Consider the following 5,902-nt stretch of genomic DNA (forward strand, 5'->3'; position numbering starts at 1 on the left):
TCGTAATAACCAGGATCACCACCCATTCCAGGCAGTGCAGATGTGAAAAAGATGAAGATTCTGAGGCCCTCCATAGAAGTTCAGAAAATCTTTCTGTTCCCCACACAACACAAAGGCATGGATCCACGGTAGAGAATAGGTTCTCTGCAGTCACATGTTAATCTTTCTTCATCTCTGTGCCCCAGATGGCCCCATGTTTAATGGGAGGAGAATAATAGTCACTCTGTGAGCAATTCAGGGGAAATTAGAGAAGTATAGAAACTGCCCTGTGTGTCTTTATTCAATTTTCTCTCATTTCCCTGGCGGCATGAATAAAGAATGGGGCGTATTTTCAGCCGAAGGCACCATTTTGACTTCTGAAGGAGAAGAGATCCCAAGTGAATTCTGCAAAACTTTTCAGCTCCACTGGGCTCCCGACACAGGAAAGGACAGTGAGCTTGCTTTGCAGCCCCCAGCCTCTCCCCACAGGCGCAAGGCACATGCGAGGAAGGGGTCCCTCCTAGGAAAGAGTCTCACATGCTCCTTCTGTGGTACCATGTCCACACCAGCAGGATAGAGAAAGGAAAAAGTGTAGAGGTGTGTTTCCAAGTCTCAGATTCCTAACTGCAAGCGCATAAAAAGGTATTTTTAGTATTTTTTCCTCTGTACTTACTCCTTTTTAAATCGCAAATTTTGATCTATGTGAATACTACTTAAATAGACCCTACAGATTCTAAAAAAGATGTTTTTGATTCCTAGGTTCCTAACCTTAAAAGACAAAGATGTTTATTATTTAGAAAGAAAATTTAATGTTGAGCCTCCTTGCTCAGGCTCAGGAAGAGCTGGAGGAATTGTTCACTGAACAGCTTCCCACTAGCAGGTAATGCTGGCCAGGTGTTCTGGGGGGTACACTGTTTATTAGTAATTTCCCAGCAACTCCAGAAGATCATCTTGTTCCTCTGGATTGCAGACATGATAGAAGAGTAGGACCCTTATGTGACTTACTGAGGACCACATCTGACCTATCAACGGGCATGGGAATCAAGCCTCGTTGTTCCAGTACCAGCAATGATGGAAGCAGAGATTGAAGAAGACCCTGAGTCTTGAACTTGACAGCATCTACACCAAAGAGACTGAGGGCGTAGCAGTGACTGACGATACAGTAGTAAAATCTTAGAATTGAATAGGCCTCAGAGTAAACCAGAAGTTGAAAAACACCTAATTAGCAAAGGGTCCAGGTCAAATTCTACTGTCCCTGACTCCCAAGCAGGTGCCCTTCTACCCACCATGGAACAGAGTGCAGGTAACATGAACTCAATTCTGCCAGCAGAAACCCCAAAATCTTCACCCTGAAGACTCACCTCTGAGCAAGCCAGGATTCCTACCCTATTCCCTACCATGTTCCATGAAGTTAAAGAATTCTAGCAGAAGACTAACAACCATTGCTTAGGTTAAGCACTGGTTGAACATCAGTGCCTGCTGCTTCCTAGTTTTCATCTCGCCCAGAGAGAATGGTTTCTAACTACACAATCATTCCCTTCAGGGCAACAAAAATTCCACCATTAGTTATTTGCTTTTGTCAAGTCAATAAAGGTCCTTTTGAAATGCATTTTTTAAAAATTCCTTCCCCTCCTCTATTTGCTGAAATTCAACCCATTCCTAATGATGCGTGTTTTATGTAACATCCCCCGTCTCCCTCTACACTGGGCCGCGTAGCACGCTACTCATCAGGTGCATTTGGCTATTATACCTAGATGTGAATTAATTTAAATTGATAGAACTCACATTGCATTTTCTCAGTTCCACTTGCCAAATTTCAGGTGCTCACCACCATCTACAGCTCATGGATATCACACTGCATTGCACAGAGAACTGCCCTGTTATCATAGGAAGTTCTATGAAACAGGGATGCTCTAAATGCTTTGAATGCATAAAAAAATCACTGTATTTACACTTAGAATTGCAAAGTTGTAAAACATAAAACACCTTGGATAGTACGGAGTCCAATGCTTCATTTTATATAAGAGCAAAAATGAAAAAAATATTGCTATTAAATGAGGCTGTCACACAAAAGTGCTGTAGAAGAACTACCACACCGTGATGTGTGTTCATTTCCTCTAAGTAGAGTATCCTTCATCCAGATTTAGTCTGTAAGGTCCTCGAGAAAAAGGCAAGCGTTATTCATTTGTGCATTCTAATGGCCTCAACCCTCCCTTGCACATAGTAGAGACCCAGGGAATGTTTGTTTGTCGCTTGACTTGGAAATATTATGAAGTAGAACATTCTTACTCTGTTTATAATCTATTCATCACAGTTGTTATCTAAAAATAAAATCCTAAGTTCCTGCCCTCACCAACTGAACAGTTTCCCTTTGGCAGAGCAGACCCCCCTAGAACTTAAAATTGAGTTTCCCACCCTGAAGGGAAGGGAGGTTGGGCACACATCCTTATATCCCCTCCCTCTTGGAGTTCAGACACATCAACTGACAACCATTAATTTATTTTGTAGTGTCTTTCTTTGTTTCTTTATTTTTTTTTTTAGAGGCAAGAGTGAAAGAAACTTTTATTGGAGAAGAGAAAGGTAGGTTACTGAGTAGGAGCAAGATAGAGGCTCACTGGGCAAGAGAGATTTGACACAGACAGTGAACAGGCCTCCACTGCCAGGCAAAGAGGCAGAGATGCTGACAGGCATTAATGTTAAAATAGAGATCATAAAACTGAAAAAACAAATTATTTGTGGCAATAAGATACTAAATCATAAGCACATCCAAGTCCATGCAAGGAGTAGCTCATGGATTTGCTAAGCAGGTCACTTTGAGTGGGTATGTTGTGGCTGGCTCTATAACCAGCAGACTTCCTTATCTCACACTGAAACCATCCTTTCTACTGACTCCAAGCTTTTAGACAAAGCTTTATTCTTTAATCAATCATGAAGTAAAGAATCTCTGATTCCACCTATAACCTATAAGTCTCTGCTTCCAGACGCCCCAGCTTTTCAGGACAAACCAATGTACACCTTCAATTTACTGATTTATCATTTTACCTACAATTTCTGCTTCTGGAAAATGCATAAAACCAAACAGCAACCTGACCATCTCAAGTGCGCTTTTTCAAGCACTCTTGAGATTGTATATCCCTGGTATAAGATCACTGTATCAGCTCAAAATAAAGTTATTTAAATTATGAAATGTGTTTGTTTTCTGTTAGCACAGTAATAGGATTTAGGAACAAAATGAAACAATATTGAGGTAAAGCATTGACAAAAAGTGTATAGACTATAACCTACTAAGTCCCTGCCATGCTAGACCGGGTTCCAGAGCAGAAATGGCCAGACTGTGAACAGATACCGGTTATGTCCACCTGGGCAGGTATTGGGGTACCTCTCCCAGCCATGGAAGAGTTTATTCTGACAGACAAGACGCGCATTCAGGAGTCTTTAAGAGTAGAGAGTGTCTGGACAAGGAGTTGGCAGTGGGACTCCAGGGATTCTATCAGAAAACAAAGCATAGTTGAGATCAGCAGAGGCATCATTCATTTCCCCCAGAAATCTGGGCATTTCCAGGCACAGAATTCTAATCTGGAGATCAGGAACTTGCCAGAAGGAGAATGAAGCAGAGAGAAATTAGGCTCCAGCAACAGAGGCAGGACAAAGCCATTTTCAAAATTATTTCAAAAGATCATTGTTCATTTTGAATACCTCCTTACGGAGCTGAGGGAAGGTGTGAGATGCAGTGTCTGGTGAGTGGCTGGGTCCTTCTGCAGCATCGATGCTGCTGGTAGCAGTGGAGGCAAACCCATGGCAGCATCTCCTTGGCCTGCTGCCGCTGAGGAGACAGGCTTGAAGGCAAAAGACCATAAAGAACACATACCACAGCGAGAAGCATCACCAAGATTCTCACTGCAAACAGAGGAGAAATTGCCTGCAGGGTGATGCAAACAGTCAAAATAAAACAGGTACACGGTCTCTGGTGGTTTATGGTGAGGCCGCCAGGAATTTCACGCATATAGATGTGGCCGACAATGTACATTCCAATGGCCTTGCTCCCTCCCAGCAGACCTCCCTCTCTCTGGAGAAAATCATTTAAGTGGCCAAGATCTCTTCTGTCCAGGCCATTCATCCAGGATATGGGTTTCTTTCAGAAAACATGGAATTTTCTGAACTTTGTTAGCAAGAAAGGGCTGGTATTTTTGCAGCCCTTGCTTCACCTATAATTAGATACATGGGTATAAAAAGCACAACCAAATTCATAATGGGTATTGATGGAGGTTACCGTGGTGAGGGCCAATTAGACCAATGCCCGAAAAAAAACACTCTGGGAGAATCAGTTATCCTGTCAGATTAAAGCTGTCTGTGGCAGAGGAGGAAAAGGTATGAGGATTGTTGGATCAGAAAAAGAATTTCAAGAGCAGTTAGAATCAGCATGGAGAGAAGCTAGGAAGTCTTTTAATGATGGTATGATGTTGACTGTGGACACACCAAGGTATGTAGAAGTCCAGGTGTTTGGTGGTCACCAAAGCAATGCTGTGGACTTGTTTGAAAATGACCTTATCAAGCAGAGGAGACATCAGAAGTTCACTGAGGAGGCCCAGTGCCTGGTATTAAACCCCAAATAAGCAAAAACTTGGAGAAGCTGCAGCCAGAGCTGCTAAAGCTATAAATTATGTCAGAGAAGGAACTGTGGAATTTATTATGGACCCGGAGGATACTTTCTACTTCACAGAAATGAATACAAGACTGTGAGTAAGTCTGCTGTTACTGAGAGGATCACAGGAACTGACATGGTGGAGTGGCAGCTTAGATCCCAGCAGGAGAGAAGATTCCTCTGAACTGGGAAGAAATAAATCTGCAGAGACACGCCTAGGAAGCTACAATACATGCAGACGATCCTCACAATGGCTTCACACCAGCGACTGGCCCAGTGGTGCATCTCCCTACCCACGAGTGGACCACTCTGCTAGGATCAAAGCTGGAGTTCACAAGGAGATGACATTTCCATGCATTCTGACCCCTGGACTGGGAAGCTGGTTCTTTGGGCTGCATTTTGTCCGGTGGCCTTGGGGAAACTGAGGTACAGTCCTCCTCAGTGCAATATTGTTGGATTGCATTGACTCCTTACTCAACCTGCCCGGCTACCCAGAGCTTGAACCTGGGAACATGTGCACTAAATTCACCCTTCAGCACCACCAAGACCTGGTACCCAACAAGAAGATGGAAGCCAATGACTTTTCATGCCAGGCAGCTCTGGGTCTCATCCTCCCAGAGGAAGTGAGGACTGATGCTTTCAGACACAAGGTCAGTCCTCTCCATGTTCATCTAGCAATAGAAGACTGAGCATCTCTTACACCAGAAACACGACTCTTAGAGATGGCAAAAATGACAGTAAGGCATGCCACAAATAGCCCTGAGGTAGCCATGTGAGGAGAAAAGGACTCAGAACAAACTCTGCAAGGAAACGGACAGTCCAGCAGTCTCTTATCTCTATACCAAAAAGAGAAGGTACCTCCTGCTTTATCAGGGTCGTATGAACAGCAGCTCTACTGAACAATGATATGATTCTGCTAAAACCCTTCATAATTTGAGAATGATGCATTTGCGTCACAAATAGAATAAATTATCTCAAAATATTTCATACTAATAAAGTTTAATTATACTTTAATTTTTTTTAATAACTAGCTTGACTTAATAACTCAGAATTTGCAGCTGCCTCATCTCTCTCTCTCTCTCTCTCTCTCTCTCTCTGGCCTCAGCTCAGGGCAGGGGAGAGCAAAGTGGAGACCAGACAACAGACAGGGCTGACGGGGAACAAGGACAGTGGGGACCATGGGGGCCTCACTGCCAGGTGCACAGGGCAGCCCTGGGTTACCCAGTGGGCACTAACCTTTGTATGGAAATTTACATTTGTCTACTGAAAGTTGGATAATTT

The 5,902-nt window shown here is 43.3% G+C and overlaps 1 pseudogene; it reads left to right on the plus strand.

Moving 5' to 3' along the window:
- Window positions 1-307: 307 nt before the first annotated feature.
- Window positions 308-4,592, plus strand: LOC105886754 (annotated as a pseudogene).
- The last annotated feature ends 1,310 nt before the right edge of the window (window positions 4,593-5,902 follow it).

This window comes from Otolemur garnettii, unplaced genomic scaffold (genome assembly GCF_000181295.1).
Source record: "Otolemur garnettii isolate 467f Iridium unplaced genomic scaffold, OtoGar3 scaffold00022, whole genome shotgun sequence".
NCBI classification, from domain to species: Eukaryota; Metazoa; Chordata; class Mammalia; order Primates; family Galagidae; genus Otolemur; species Otolemur garnettii.